This window comes from Aegilops tauschii, chromosome 5 (assembly GCF_002575655.3).
Source record: "Aegilops tauschii subsp. strangulata cultivar AL8/78 chromosome 5, Aet v6.0, whole genome shotgun sequence".
NCBI classification, from domain to species: Eukaryota; Viridiplantae; Streptophyta; class Magnoliopsida; order Poales; family Poaceae; genus Aegilops; species Aegilops tauschii.
In genome coordinates, this window is record NC_053039.3 from 75,161,628 (window position 1) to 75,175,298 (window position 13,671).

Below are 13,671 nucleotides of genomic sequence, written 5' to 3' on the forward strand. Positions count from 1 at the left end.
ATACGTGTTGCTGCGGTATAGAGGGAGGGGTGGAAACCGTGGTAAACTCGTCTCCGTGTTTGAGGGGGGGAGTAAGTAGTATATATAGGGCATTATCCATTATTAGGCAACGGTTGTAATGGTAGTAAGAATGACAATCATCTTTGGAGTGGACCTGGGAGTGGCAGGCATAAGGGACGAAGGCGGGGGTAACATGTTGGATGCGATCATACCAGCACTAAAGCACGGGATCCCATCAGAACTCCAAAGTTAAGCATGCTTGGGCGAGAGTAGTACTAGGATGGGTGACCTCCTGGGAAGTCCTCGTGTTGCATTCCCTTTTTAATTATTTTTTGCGCCTCATGACAAACATATCACATGTGCGCGATATATATCAACCCCGTTATATTATTTTTGACATTTGCGATATGTTTTAGCTCGCTGCTCATTGGTCACGCGTCTAGAGGCGGCTTTGTGGCGCGAGGACCGCGTTCTGAAAGGGGTAAAAAAATACGTGTTGCTGCGGTATTGAGGGAGGGGTGGAAACCGTGGTAAACTCGTCCCCGTGTTTGAGGGGGGGGGGAGTAAGTAGTATATATAGGGCATTATCCATTATTGGGCAACGGTTGTAATCGTAGTAAGAATGACAATAATCTTTGTAGTGGACCTGGGAGTGGCAAGCATAAGGGACGAAGGCGGGGGTAACATGTTGGATGCGATCATACCAGCACTAAAGCACCGGATCCCATCAGAGGTGGCTTTGTGGCGCGAGGAGCGCGTTCTGAAAGGGGTAAAAAAATACGTGTTGCTGCGGTATAGAGGGAGGGGTGGAAACCGTGGTAAACTCGTCTTCGTGTTTGAGGGCGGGAGTAAGTACTATATATAGGGCATTCTCCATTATTAGGCAACGGTTGTAATGGTAGTAAGAATGACAATCATCTTTGCAGTGGACCTGGGAGTGGCAGCATAAGGGACGAAGGCAGGGGCAACATGTTGGATGCGATCATACCAGCACTAAAGCACCGGATCCCATCAGAACTCCAAAGTTAAGCGTGCTTGGGCGAGAGTAGTACTAGGATGGGTGACCTCCTGGGAAGTCCTCGTGTTGCATTCGCATTTTTAATTATTTTTTGTGCCTCATGACAAACATATCACATGTGCGCGATATATATTAACCCCGTTATATTATTTTTGACATTTGCGATATGTTTTAGCTCGCTGCTCATTGGTCACGCGTCTAGAGGCGGCTTTGTGGCGCGAGCAGCGCGTTCTGAAAGGGGTAAAAAATACGTGTTGCTGCGGTATAGAGGGAGGGGTGGAAACCGTGGTAAACTAGTCACCGTGTTTGAGGGGGGGAGTAAGTAGTATATATAGGGCATTATCCATTATTAGGCAACGGTTGTAATGGTAGTAAGAATGACAATCATCTTTGCAGTGGACCTGGGAGTGGCAAGCATAAGGGACGAAGGCGGGGGTAACATGTCGGATGCGATCATACCAGCACTAAAGCAACGGATCCCATCAGAACTCCGAAGTTAAGCGTGCTGGGGCGAGAGTAGTACTAGGATGGGTGACCTCCTGGAAAATCCTCCTGTTGCATTCCCTTTTTAATTATTTTTTGCGCCTCGTGACAAACATATCGCATGTGCGCGATATATATTAACCCCGTTATATTATTTTTGACATTTGCGATATGTTTTAGCTCACTGCTCATTGGTCACGCGTCTAGAGGCGGCTTTGTGGCGCGAGGAGCGCGTTCTGAAAGGGGTAAAAAAATACGTGTTGCTGCGGTATAGAGGGAGGGGTGGAAACCGTGGTAAACTCGTCTCCGTGTTTGAGGGGGGGAGTAAGTAGTATATATAGGGCATTATCCATTATTAGGCAACGGTTGTAATGGTAGTAAGAATGACAATCATCTTTGCAGTGGACCTGGGAGTGGCAAGCATAAGGGACGAAGGCGGGGGTAACATGTCGGATGTGATCATACCAGCACTAAAGCACCGGATCCCATCAGAACTCCGAAGTTAAGCGTGCTTGGGCGAGAGTAGTACTAGGATGGGTGACCTCCTGGAAAATCCTCCTGTTGCATTCCCTTTTTAATTATTTTTTGCGCCTCGTGACAAACATATCGCATGTGCGCGATATATATTAACCCCGTTATATTATTTTTGACATTTGCGATATGTTTTAGCTCGCTGCTCATTGGTCACGCGTCTAGAGCCGGCTTTGTGGCGCGAGGAGCGCGTTCTGAAAGGGGTAAAAAAATACGTGTTGCTGCGGTATAGAGGGAGGGGTGGAAACCGTGGTAAACTCGTATCCGTGTTTGAGGGGGGGGGAGTAAGTAGTATATATAGGGCATTATCCATTATTAGGCAACGGTTGTAATGGTAGTAAGAATGACAATCATCTTTGCAGTGGACCTGGGAGTGGCAAGCATAAGGGACGAAGGCGGGGGTAACATGTCGGATGCGATCATACCAGCACTAAAGCACCGGATCCCATCAGAACTCCGAAGTTAAGCATGCTTGGGCGAGAGTAGTACTAGGATGGGTGACCTCCTGGGAAGTCCTCGTGTTGCATTCCCTTTTTAATTATTTTTTGCGCGTCGTGACAAACATATCGCATGTGCGCGATATATATTAACCCCGTTATATTATTTTTGACATTTGCGATATGTTTTAGCTCGCTGCTCATTGGTCACGCGTCTAGAGGCGGCTTTGTGGCGCGAGGAGCGCGTTCTGAAAGGGGTAAAAAATACGGGTTGCTGCGGTATAGAGGGAGGGGTGGAAACCGTGGTAAACTCGTCCCCGTGTTTGAGGGGGGGGGAGTAAGTAGTATATATAGGGCATTATCCATTATTAGGCAACGGTTGTAATGGTAGTAAGAATGACAATCATCTTTGCAGTGGACCTGGGAGTGGCAAGCATAAGGGACGAAGGCGGGGGTAACATGTCGGATGCGATCATACCAGCACTAAAGCAACGGATCCCATCAGAACTCCGAAGTTAAGCGTGCTTGGGCGAGAGTAGTACTAGGATGGGTGACCTCCTGGAAAATCCTCCTGTTGCATTCCCTTTTTAATTATTTTTTGCGCCTCGTGACAAACATATCGCATGTGCGCGATATATATTAACCCCGTTATATTATTTTTGACATTTGCGATATGTTTTAGCTAACTGCTCATTGGTCACGCGTCTAGAGGCGGCTTTGTGGCGCGAGGAGCGCGTTCTGAAAGGGGTAAAAAAATACGTGTTGCTGCGGTATAGAGGGAGGGGTGGAAACCGTGGTAAACTCGTCTCCGTGTTTGAGGGGGGGAGTAAGTAGTATATATAGGGCATTATCCATTATTAGGCAACGGTTGTAATGGTAGTAAGAATGACAATCATCTTTGGAGTGGACCTGGGAGTGGCAGGCATAAGGGACGAAGGCGGGGGTAACATGTTGGATGCGATCATACCAGCACTAAAGCACGGGATCCCATCAGAACTCCAAAGTTAAGCGTGCTTGGGCGAGAGTAGTACTAGGATGGGTGACCTCCTGGGAAGTCCTCGTGTTGCATTCCCTTTTTAATTATTTTTTGCGCCTCATGACAAACATATCACATGTGCGCGATATATATCAACCCCGTTATATTATTTTTGACATTTGCGATATGTTTTAGCTCGCTGCTCATTGGTCACGCGTCTAGAGGCGGCTTTGTGGCGCGAGGACCGCGTTCTGAAAGGGGTAAAAAAATACGTGTTGCTGCGGTATTGAGGGAGGGGTGGAAACCGTGGTAAACTCGTCCCCGTGTTTGAGGGGGGGGGGAGTAAGTAGTATATATAGGGCATTATCCATTATTGGGCAACGGTTGTAATCGTAGTAAGAATGACAATAATCTTTGTAGTGGACCTGGGAGTGGCAAGCATAAGGGACGAAGGCGGGGGTAACATGTTGGATGCGATCATACCAGCACTAAAGCACCGGATCCCATCAGAGGTGGCTTTGTGGCGCGAGGAGCGCGTTCTGAAAGGGGTAAAAAAGTACGTGTTGCTGCGGTATAGAGGGAGGGGTGGAAACCGTGGTAAACTCGTCTTCGTGTTTGAGGGGGGGAGTAAGTACTATATATAGGGCATTCTCCATTATTAGGCAACGGTTGTAATGGTAGTAAGAATGACAATCATCTTTGCAGTGGACCTGGGAGTGGCAGCATAAGGGACGAAGGCAGGGGCAACATGTTGGATGCGATCATACCAGCACTAAAGCACCGGATCCCATCAGAACTCCAAAGTTAAGCGTGCTTGGGCGAGAGTAGTACTAGGATGGGTGACCTCCTGGGAAGTCCTCGTGTTGCATTCGCATTTTTAATTATTTTTTGTGCCTCATGACAAACATATCACATGTGCGCGATATATATTAACCCCGTTATATTATTTTTGACATTTGCGATATGTTTTAGCTCGCTGCTCATTGGTCACGCGTCTAGAGGCGGCTTTGTGGCGCGAGCAGCGCGTTCTGAAAGGGGTAAAAAATACGTGTTGCTGCGGTATAGAGGGAGGGGTGGAAACCGTGGTAAACTAGTCTCCGTGTTTGAGGGGGGGAGTAAGTAGTATATATAGGGCATTATCCATTATTAGGCAACGGTTGTAATGGTAGTAAGAATGACAATCATCTTTGCAGTGGACCTGGGAGTGGCAAGCATAAGGGACGAAGGCGGGGGTAACATGTCGGATGCGATCATACCAGCACTAAAGCAACGGATCCCATCAGAACTCCGAAGTTAAGCGTGCTGGGGCGAGAGTAGTACTAGGATGGGTGACCTCCTGGAAAATCCTCCTGTTGCATTCCCTTTTTAATTATTTTTTGCGCCTCGTGACAAACATATCGCATGTGCGCGATATATATTAACCCCGTTATATTATTTTTGACATTTGCGATATGTTTTAGCTCACTGCTCATTGGTCACGCGTCTAGAGGCGGCTTTGTGGCGCGAGGAGCGCGTTCTGAAAGGGGTAAAAAAATACGTGTTGCTGCGGTATAGAGGGAGGGGTGGAAACCGTGGTAAACTCGTCTCCGTGTTTGAGGGGGGGAGTAAGTAGTATATATAGGGCATTATCCATTATTAGGCAACGGTTGTAATGGTAGTAAGAATGACAATCATCTTTGCAGTGGACCTGGGAGTGGCAAGCATAAGGGACGAAGGCGGGGGTAACATGTTGGATGCGATCATACCAGCACTAAAGCACGGGATCCCATCAGAACTCCAAAGTTAAGCGTGCTTGTGCGAGAGTAGTACTAGGATGGGTGACCTCCTGGGAAGTCCTCGTGTTGCATTCCCATTTTAATTATTTTTTGCGCCTCATGACTAACATATCACATGTGCGCGATATATATCAACCCCGTTATATTATTTTTGACATTTGCGATATGTTTTAGCTCGCTGCTCATTGGTCACGCGTCTAGAGGCGGCTTTGTGGCGCGAGGACCGCGTTCTGAAAGGGGTAAAAAAATACGTGTTGCTGCGGTATGGACGGAGGGGTGGAAACCGTGGTAAACTCGTCCCCGTGTTTGAGGGGGGGGGAGTAAGTAGTATATATAGGGCATTTTCCATTATTAGGCAACGGTTGTAATCGTAGTAAGAATGACAATAATCTTTGCAGTGGACCTGGGAGTGGCAAGCATAAGGGACGAAGGCGGGGGTAACATGTTGGATGCGATCATACCAGCACTAAAGCACCGGATCCCATCAGAGGTGGCTTTGTGGCGCGAGGAGCGCGTTCTGAAAGGGGTAAAAAAATACGTGTTGCTGCGGTATAGAGGGAGGGGTGGAAACCGTGGTAAACTCGTCTTCGTGTTTGAGGGGGGGAGTAAGTCCTATATATAGGGCATTCTCCATTATTAGGCAACGGTTGTAATGGTAGTAAGAATGACAATCATCTTTGCAGTGGACCTGGGAGTGGCAGCATAAGGGACGAAGGCAGGGGCAACATGTTGGATGCGATCATACCAGCACTAAAGCACCGGATCCCATCAGAACTCCGAAGTTAAGCGTGCTTGGGCGAGAGTAGTACTAGGATGGGTGACCTCCTGGGAAGTCCTCGTGTTGCATTCGCATTTTTAATTATTTTTTGTGCCTCATGACAAACATATCACATGTGCGCGATATATATTAACCCCGTTATATTATTTTTGACATTTGCGATATGTTTTAGCTCGCTGCTCATTGGTCACGCGTCTAGAGGCGGCTTTGTGGCGCGAGCAGCGCGTTCTGAAAGGGGTAAAAAATACGTGTTGCTGCGGTATAGAGGGAGGGGTGGAAACCGTGGTAAACTAGTCTCCGTGTTTGAGGGGGGGAGTAAGTAGTATATATAGGGCATTATCCATTATTAGGCAACGGTTGTAATGGTAGTAAGAATGACAATCATCTTTGCAGTGGACCTGGGAGTGGCAAGCATAAGGGACGAAGGCGGGGGTAACATGTCGGATGCGATCATACCAGCACTAAAGCAACGGATCCCATCAGAACTCCGAAGTTAAGCGTGCTGGGGCGAGAGTAGTACTAGGATGGGTGACCTCCTGGAAAATCCTCCTGTTGCATTCCCTTTTTAATTATTTTTTGCGCCTCGTGACAAACATATCGCATGTGCGCGATATATATTAACCCCGTTATATTATTTTTGACATTTGCGATATGTTTTAGCTCACTGCTCATTGGTCACGCGTCTAGAGGCGGCTTTGTGGCGCGAGGAGCGCGTTCTGAAAGGGGTAAAAAAATACGTGTTGCTGCGGTATAGAGGGAGGGGTGGAAACCGTGGTAAACTCGTCTCCGTGTTTGAGGGGGGGAGTAAGTAGTATATATAGGGCATTATCCATTATTAGGCAACGGTTGTAATGGTAGTAAGAATGACAATCATCTTTGCAGTGGACCTGGGAGTGGCAAGCATAAGGGACGAAGGCGGGGGTAACATGTTGGATGCGATCATACCAGCACTAAAGCACGGGATCCCATCAGAACTCCAAAGTTAAGCGTGCTTGTGCGAGAGTAGTACTAGGATGGGTGACCTCCTGGGAAGTCCTCGTGTTGCATTCCCATTTTAATTATTTTTTGCGCCTCATGACAAACATATCACATGTGCGCGATATATATCAACCCCGTTATATTATTTTTGACATTTGCGATATGTTTTAGCTCGCTGCTCATTGGTCACGCGTCTAGAGGCGGCTTTGTGGCGCGAGGACCGCGTTCTGAAAGGGGTAAAAAAATACGTGTTGCTGCGGTATGGACGGAGGGGTGGAAACCGTGGTAAACTCGTCCCCGTGTTTGAGGGGGGGGGGAGTAAGTAGTATATATAGGGCATTTTCCATTATTAGGCAACGGTTGTAATCGTAGTAAGAATGACAATAATCTTTGCAGTGGACCTGGGAGTGGCAAGCATAAGGGACGAAGGCGGGGGTAACATGTTGGATGCGATCATACCAGCACTAAAGCACCGGATCCCATCAGAGGTGGCTTTGTGGCGCGAGGAGCGCGTTCTGAAAGGGGTAAAAAAATACGTGTTGCTGCGGTATAGAGGGAGGGGTGGAAACCGTGGTAAACTCGTCTTCGTGTTTGAGGGGGGGAGTAAGTCCTATATATAGGGCATTCTCCATTATTAGGCAACGGTTGTAATGGTAGTAAGAATGACAATCATCTTTGCAGTGGACCTGGGAGTGGCAGCATAAGGGACGAAGGCAGGGGCAACATATTGGATGCGATCATACCAGCACTAAAGCACCGGATCCCATCAGAACTCCGAAGTTAAGCGTGCTTGGGCGAGAGTAGTACTAGGATGGGTGACCTCCTGGGAAGTCCTCGTGTTGCATTCGCATTTTTAATTATTTTTTGTGCCTCATGACAAACATATCACATGTGCGCGATATATATTAACCCCGTTATATTATTTTTGACATTTGCGATATGTTTTAGCTCGCTGCTCATTGGTCACGCGTCTAGAGGCGGCTTTGTGGCGCGAGCAGCGCGTTCTGAAAGGGGTAAAAAATACGTGTTGCTGCGGTATAGAGGGAGGGGTGGAAACCGTGGTAAACTAGTCTCCGTGTTTGAGGGGGGGAGTAAGTAGTATATATAGGGCATTATCCATTACTAGGCAACGGTTGTAATGGTAGTAAGAATGACAATCATCTTTGCAGTGGACCTGGGAGTGGCAAGCATAAGGGACGAAGGCGGGGGTAACATGTTGGATGCGATCATACTAGCACTAAAGCACCGGATCCCATCAGAACTCCGAAGTTAAGCGTGCTTGGGCGAGATGGGTGACCTCCTGGGAAGTCCTCGTGTTGCATTCCCTTTTTAATTATTTTTTGCGCCTCATGACAAACATATCACATATGCGCGATATATATTAACCCCGTTATATTATTTTTGACATTTGCGATATATTTTAGCTCGCTGCTTTTTCACGCGTCTAGAGGCGGCTTTGTGGCGCGAGGAGCGCGTTCTGAAAGGGGTAAAAAAATACTTGTTGCTGCGGTATGGACGGAGGGGTGGAAACCGTGGTAAACTCGTCTCCGTGTTTGAGGGGGGGGAGTAAGTAGTATATATAGGGCATTATCCATTATTAGGCAACGGTTGTAATGGTAGTAAGAATGACAATCATCTTTGCAGTGGACCTGGGAGTGGCAAGCATAAGGGACGAAGGCGGGGGTAACATGTTGGATGCGATCATACCAGCACTAAAGCACCGGATCCCATGAGAGGCGGCTTTGTGGCGCGAGGAGCGCGTTCTGAAAGGGGTAAAAAAATACGTGTTGCTGCGGTATAGAGGGAGGGGTGGAAACCGTGGTAAACTCGTCTCTGTGTTTGAGGGGGGGAGTAAGTAGTATATATAGGGCATATTCCATTATTAGGCAACGGTTGTAATGGTAGTAAGAATGACAATCATCTTTGGAGTGGACCTGGGAGTGGCAGGCATAAGGGACGAAGGCGGGGGTAACATGTTGGATGCGATCATACCAGCACTAAAGCACGGGATCCCATCATAACTCCAAAGTTAAGCGTGCTTGGGTGAGAGTAGTACTAGGATGGGTGACCTCCTGGGAAGTCCTCGTGTTGCATTCCCTTTTTAATTATTTTTTGCGCCTCATGACAGACATATCACATGTGCGCGATATATATCAACCCCGTTATATTATTTTTGACATTTGCGATATGTTTTAGCTCGCTGCTCATTGGTCACGCGTCTAGAGGCGGCTTTGTGGCGCGAGGACCGCGTTCTGAAAGGGGTAAAAAAATACGTGTTGCTGCGGTATGGAGGGAGGGGTGGAAACCGTGGTAAACTCGTCCCCGTGTTTGAGGGGGGGGGAGTAAGTAGTATATATAGGGCATTATCCATTATTAGGCAACGGTTGTAATCGTAGTAAGAATGACAATAATCTTTGTAGTGGACCTGGGAGTGGCAAGCATAAGGGACGAAGGCGGGGGTAACATGTTGGATGCGATCATACCAGCACTAAAGCACCGGATCCCATCAGAGGTGGCTTTGTGGCGCGAGGAGCGCGTTCTGAAAGGGGTAAAAAAATACGTGTTGCTGCGGTATAGAGGGAGGGGTGGAAACCGTGGTAAACTCGTCTTCGTGTTTGAGGGGGGGAGTAAGTACTATATATAGGGCATTCTCCATTATTAGGCAACGGTTGTAATGGTAGTAAGAATGACAATCATCTTTGCAGTGGACCTGGGAGTGGCAGCATAAGGGACGAAGGCAGGGGCAACATGTTGGATGCGATCATACCAGCACTAAAGCACCGGATCCCATCAGAACTCCGTAGTTAAGCGTGCTTGGGCGAGAGTAGTACTAGGATGGGTGACCTCCTGGGAAGTCCTCGTGTTGCATTCGCATTTTTAATTATTTTTTGTGCCTCATGACAAACATATCACATGTGCGCGATATATATTAACCCCGTTATATTATTTTTGACATTTGCGATATGTTTTAGCTCGCTGCTCATTGGTCACGCGTCTAGAGGCGGCTTTGTGGCGCGAGCAGCGCGTTCTGAAAGGGGTAAAAAAATACGTGTTGCTGCGGTATAGAGGGAGGGGTGGAAACCGTGGTAAACTAGTCTCCGTGTTTGAGGGGGGGAGTAAGTAGTATATATAGGGCATTATCCATTACTAGGCAACGGTTGTAATGGTAGTAAGAATGACAATCATCTTTGCAGTGGACCTGGGAGTGGCAAGCATAAGGGACGAAGGCGGGGGTAACATGTTGGATGCGATCATACTAGCACTAAAGCACCGGATCCCATCAGAACTCCGAAGTTAAGCGTGCTTGGGCGAGATGGGTGACCTCCTGGGAAGTCCTCGTGTTGCATTCCCTTTTTAATTATTTTTTGCGCCTCATGACAAACATATCACATATGCGCGATATATATTAACCCCGTTATATTATTTTTGACATTTGCGATATGTTTTAGCTCGCTGCTTTTTCACGCGTCTAGAGGCGGCTTTGTGGCGCGAGGAGCGCGTTCTGAAAGGGGTAAAAAAATACTTGTTGCTGCGGTATGGACGGAGGGGTGGAAACCGTGGTAAACTCGTCTCCGTGTTTGAGGGGGGGGAGTAAGTAGTATATATAGGGCATTATCCATTATTAGGCAACGGTTGTAATCGTAGTAAGAATGACAATCATCTTTGCAGTGGACCTGGGAGTGGCAAGCATAAGGGACGAAGGCGGGGGTAACATGTTGGATGCGATCATACCAGCACTAAAGCACCGGATCCCATGAGAGGCGGCTTTGTGGCGCGAGGAGCGCGTTCTGAAAGGGGTAAAAAAATACGTGTTGCTGCGGTATAGAGGGAGGGGTGGAAACCGTGGTAAACTCGTCTCCGTGTTTGAGGGGGGGAGTAAGTAGTATATATAGGGCATATTCCATTATTAGGCAATGGTTGTAATGGTAGTAAGAATGACAATCATCTTTGGAGTGGACCTGGGAGTGGCAGGCATAAGGGACGAAGGCGGGGGTAACATGTTGGATGCGATCATACCAGCACTAAAGCACGGGATCCCATCAGAACTCCAAAGTTAAGCGTGCTTGGGCGAGAGTAGTACTAGGATGGGTGACCTCCTGGGAAGTCCTCGTGTTGCATTCCCTTTTTAATTATTTTTTGCGCCTCATGACAAACATATCACATGTGCGCGATATATATCAACCCCGTTATATTATTTTTGACATTTGCGATATGTTTTAGCTCGCTGCTCATTGGTCACGCGTCTAGAGGCGGCTTTGTGGCGCGAGGACCGCGTTCTGAAAGGGGTAAAAAAATACGTGTTGCTGCGGTATGGAGGGAGGGGTGGAAACCGTGGTAAACTCGTCCCCGTGTTTGAGGGGGGGGAGTAAGTAGTATATATAGGGCATTATCCATTATTAGGCAACGGTTGTAATCGTAGTAAGAATGACAATAATCTTTGTAGTGGACCTGGGAGTGGCAAGCATAAGGGACGAAGGCGGGGGTAACATGTTGGATGCGATCATACCAGCACTAAAGCACCGGATCCCATCAGAGGTGGCTTTGTGGCGCGAGGAGCGCGTTCTGAAAGGGGTAAAAAAATACGTGTTGCTGCGGTATAGAGGGAGGGGTGGAAACCGTGGTAAACTCGTCTTCGTGTTTGAGGGGGGGAGTAAGTACTATATATAGGGCATTCTCCATTATTAGGCAACGGTTGTAATGGTAGTAAGAATGACAATCATCTTTGCAGTGGACCTGGGAGTGGCAGCATAAGGGACGAAGGCAGGGGCAACATGTTGGATGCGATCATACCAGCACTAAAGCACCGGATCCCATCAGAACTCCGAAGTTAAGCGTGCTTGGGCGAGAGTAGTACTAGGATGGGTGACCTCCTGGGAAGTCCTCGTGTTGCATTCGCATTTTTAATTATTTTTTGTGCCTCATGACAAACATATCACATGTGCGCGATATATATTAACCCCGTTATATTATTTTTGACATTTGCGATATGTTTTAGCTCGCTGCTCATTGGTCACGCGTCTAGAGGCGGCTTTGTGGCGCGAGCAGCGCGTTCTGAAAGGGGTAAAAAAATACGTGTTGCTGTGGTATAGAGGGAGGGGTGGAAACCGTGGTAAACTAGTCTCCGTGTTTGAGGGGGGGAGTAAGTAGTATATATAGGGCATTATCCATTATTAGGCAACGGTTGTAATGGTAGTAAGAATGACAATCATCTTTGCAGTGGACCTGGGAGTGGCAAGCATAAGGGACGAAGGCGGGGGTAACATGTCGGATGCGATCATACCAGCACTAAAGCAACGGATCCCATCAGAACTCCGAAGTTAAGCGTGCTTGGGCGAGAGTAGTACTAGGATGGGTGACCTCCTGGAAAATCCTCCTGTTGCATTCCCTTTTTAATTATTTTTTGCGCCTCGTGACAAACATATCGCATGTGCGCGATATATATTAACCCCGTTATATTATTTTTGACATTTGCGATATGTTTTAGCTCACTGCTCATTGGTCACGCGTCTAGAGGCGGCTTTGTGGCGCGAGGAGCGCGTTCTGAAAGGGGTAAAAAAATACGTGTTGCTGCGGTATAGAGGGAGGGGTGGAAACCGTGGTAAACTCGTCTCCGTGTTTGAGGGGGGGAGTAACTAGTATATATAGGGCATTATCCATTATTAGGCAACGGTTGTAATGGTAGTAAGAATGACAATCATCTTTGCAGTGGACCTGGGAGTGGCAAGCATAAGGGACGAAGGCGGGGGTAACATGTTGGATGCGATCATACCAGCACTAAAGCACGGGATCCCATCAGAACTCCAAAGTTAAGCGTGCTTGGGCGAGAGTAGTACTAGGATGGGTGACCTCCTGGGAAGTCCTCGTGTTGCATTCCCTTTTTAATTATTTTTTGCGCCTCATGACAAACATATCACATGTGCGCGATATATATCAACCCCGTTATATTATTTTTGACATTTGCGATATGTTTTAGCTCGCTGCTCATTGGTCACGCGTCTAGAGGCGGCTTTGTGGCGCGAGGACCGCGTTCTGAAAGGGCTAAAAAAATACGTGTTGCTGCGGTATGAAGGGAGGGGTGGAAACCGTGGTAAACTCGTCCCCGTGTTTGAGGGGGGGGGGAGTAAGTAGTATATATAGGGCATTATCCATTATTAGGCAACGGTTGTAATCGTAGTAAGAATGACAATAATCTTTGCAGTGGACCTGGGAGTGGCAAGCATAAGGGACGAAGGCGGGGGTAACATGTTGGATGCGATCATACCAGCACTAAAGCACTGGATCCCATCAGAGGTGGCTTTGTGGCGCGAGGAGCGCGTTCTGAAAGGGGTAAAAAAATACGTGTTGCTGCGTTATAGAGGGAGGGGTGGAAACCGTGGTAAACTCGTCTTCGTGTTTGAGGGGGGGAGTAAGTACTATATATAGGGCATTCTCCATTATTAGGCAACGGTTGTAATGGTAGTAAGAATGACAATCATCTTTGCAGTGGACCTGGGAGTGGCAGCATAAGGGACGAAGGCAGGGGCAACATGTTGGATGCGATCATACCAGCACTAAAGCACCGGATCCCATCAGAACTCCGAAGTTAAGCGTGCTTGGGTGAGAGTAGTACTAGGATGGGTGACCTCCTGGGAAGTCCTCGTGTTGCATTCGCATTTTTAATTATTTTTTGTGCCTCATGACAAACATATCACATG

The 13,671-nt window shown here is 47.7% G+C and overlaps 21 non-coding genes and 2 pseudogenes across 21 annotated transcripts; all 23 read left to right on the forward strand.

Annotated features, from left to right (window-relative positions):
* Nucleotides 1–198: 198 nt before the first annotated feature.
* On the forward strand, nucleotides 199–317 carry LOC141023841 (5S ribosomal RNA). Its single transcript, XR_012185438.1, has one exon. It is a non-coding gene; the product is annotated as a 5S ribosomal RNA (ribosomal RNA).
* Nucleotides 318–974: 657 nt separating this feature from the next.
* LOC141025234 (5S ribosomal RNA) lies at nucleotides 975–1,093 on the forward strand. Its single transcript, XR_012186732.1, has one exon. It is a non-coding gene; the product is annotated as a 5S ribosomal RNA (ribosomal RNA).
* Nucleotides 1,094–1,463: 370 nt separating this feature from the next.
* Nucleotides 1,464–1,582, forward strand: LOC141024424 (5S ribosomal RNA). Its single transcript, XR_012186020.1, has one exon. It is a non-coding gene; the product is annotated as a 5S ribosomal RNA (ribosomal RNA).
* A 370-nt stretch (nucleotides 1,583–1,952) lies between these two features.
* On the forward strand, nucleotides 1,953–2,071 carry LOC141024212 (5S ribosomal RNA). The gene has a single exon (XR_012185810.1). It is a non-coding gene; the product is annotated as a 5S ribosomal RNA (ribosomal RNA).
* A 372-nt stretch (nucleotides 2,072–2,443) lies between these two features.
* On the forward strand, nucleotides 2,444–2,562 carry LOC141025059 (5S ribosomal RNA). The gene has a single exon (XR_012186556.1). It is a non-coding gene; the product is annotated as a 5S ribosomal RNA (ribosomal RNA).
* Nucleotides 2,563–2,933: 371 nt separating this feature from the next.
* LOC141024346 (5S ribosomal RNA) lies at nucleotides 2,934–3,052 on the forward strand. The gene has a single exon (XR_012185943.1). It is a non-coding gene; the product is annotated as a 5S ribosomal RNA (ribosomal RNA).
* A 370-nt stretch (nucleotides 3,053–3,422) lies between these two features.
* LOC141025186 (5S ribosomal RNA) lies at nucleotides 3,423–3,541 on the forward strand. The gene has a single exon (XR_012186684.1). It is a non-coding gene; the product is annotated as a 5S ribosomal RNA (ribosomal RNA).
* A 657-nt stretch (nucleotides 3,542–4,198) lies between these two features.
* On the forward strand, nucleotides 4,199–4,317 carry LOC141025235 (5S ribosomal RNA). Its single transcript, XR_012186733.1, has one exon. It is a non-coding gene; the product is annotated as a 5S ribosomal RNA (ribosomal RNA).
* A 370-nt stretch (nucleotides 4,318–4,687) lies between these two features.
* LOC141024425 (5S ribosomal RNA) lies at nucleotides 4,688–4,806 on the forward strand. The gene has a single exon (XR_012186021.1). It is a non-coding gene; the product is annotated as a 5S ribosomal RNA (ribosomal RNA).
* A 370-nt stretch (nucleotides 4,807–5,176) lies between these two features.
* LOC141024006 (5S ribosomal RNA) lies at nucleotides 5,177–5,295 on the forward strand. Its single transcript, XR_012185604.1, has one exon. It is a non-coding gene; the product is annotated as a 5S ribosomal RNA (ribosomal RNA).
* Nucleotides 5,296–5,951: 656 nt separating this feature from the next.
* On the forward strand, nucleotides 5,952–6,070 carry LOC141024714 (5S ribosomal RNA). The gene has a single exon (XR_012186211.1). It is a non-coding gene; the product is annotated as a 5S ribosomal RNA (ribosomal RNA).
* Nucleotides 6,071–6,440: 370 nt separating this feature from the next.
* LOC141024426 (5S ribosomal RNA) lies at nucleotides 6,441–6,559 on the forward strand. The gene has a single exon (XR_012186022.1). It is a non-coding gene; the product is annotated as a 5S ribosomal RNA (ribosomal RNA).
* A 370-nt stretch (nucleotides 6,560–6,929) lies between these two features.
* Nucleotides 6,930–7,048, forward strand: LOC141024007 (5S ribosomal RNA). The gene has a single exon (XR_012185605.1). It is a non-coding gene; the product is annotated as a 5S ribosomal RNA (ribosomal RNA).
* A 657-nt stretch (nucleotides 7,049–7,705) lies between these two features.
* On the forward strand, nucleotides 7,706–7,824 carry LOC141024724 (5S ribosomal RNA). Its single transcript, XR_012186221.1, has one exon. It is a non-coding gene; the product is annotated as a 5S ribosomal RNA (ribosomal RNA).
* A 370-nt stretch (nucleotides 7,825–8,194) lies between these two features.
* Nucleotides 8,195–8,301, forward strand: LOC141024647 (5S ribosomal RNA; annotated as a pseudogene).
* Nucleotides 8,302–8,954: 653 nt separating this feature from the next.
* Nucleotides 8,955–9,073, forward strand: LOC141024331 (5S ribosomal RNA). The gene has a single exon (XR_012185928.1). It is a non-coding gene; the product is annotated as a 5S ribosomal RNA (ribosomal RNA).
* A 656-nt stretch (nucleotides 9,074–9,729) lies between these two features.
* LOC141025069 (5S ribosomal RNA) lies at nucleotides 9,730–9,848 on the forward strand. Its single transcript, XR_012186566.1, has one exon. It is a non-coding gene; the product is annotated as a 5S ribosomal RNA (ribosomal RNA).
* Nucleotides 9,849–10,219: 371 nt separating this feature from the next.
* LOC141024648 (5S ribosomal RNA) lies at nucleotides 10,220–10,326 on the forward strand (annotated as a pseudogene).
* Nucleotides 10,327–10,979: 653 nt separating this feature from the next.
* Nucleotides 10,980–11,098, forward strand: LOC141025187 (5S ribosomal RNA). Its single transcript, XR_012186685.1, has one exon. It is a non-coding gene; the product is annotated as a 5S ribosomal RNA (ribosomal RNA).
* Nucleotides 11,099–11,753: 655 nt separating this feature from the next.
* On the forward strand, nucleotides 11,754–11,872 carry LOC141024735 (5S ribosomal RNA). Its single transcript, XR_012186232.1, has one exon. It is a non-coding gene; the product is annotated as a 5S ribosomal RNA (ribosomal RNA).
* Nucleotides 11,873–12,243: 371 nt separating this feature from the next.
* On the forward strand, nucleotides 12,244–12,362 carry LOC141024347 (5S ribosomal RNA). The gene has a single exon (XR_012185944.1). It is a non-coding gene; the product is annotated as a 5S ribosomal RNA (ribosomal RNA).
* A 370-nt stretch (nucleotides 12,363–12,732) lies between these two features.
* On the forward strand, nucleotides 12,733–12,851 carry LOC141025188 (5S ribosomal RNA). Its single transcript, XR_012186686.1, has one exon. It is a non-coding gene; the product is annotated as a 5S ribosomal RNA (ribosomal RNA).
* A 657-nt stretch (nucleotides 12,852–13,508) lies between these two features.
* Nucleotides 13,509–13,627, forward strand: LOC141023507 (5S ribosomal RNA). Its single transcript, XR_012185106.1, has one exon. It is a non-coding gene; the product is annotated as a 5S ribosomal RNA (ribosomal RNA).
* Nucleotides 13,628–13,671: the final 44 nt, after the last annotated feature.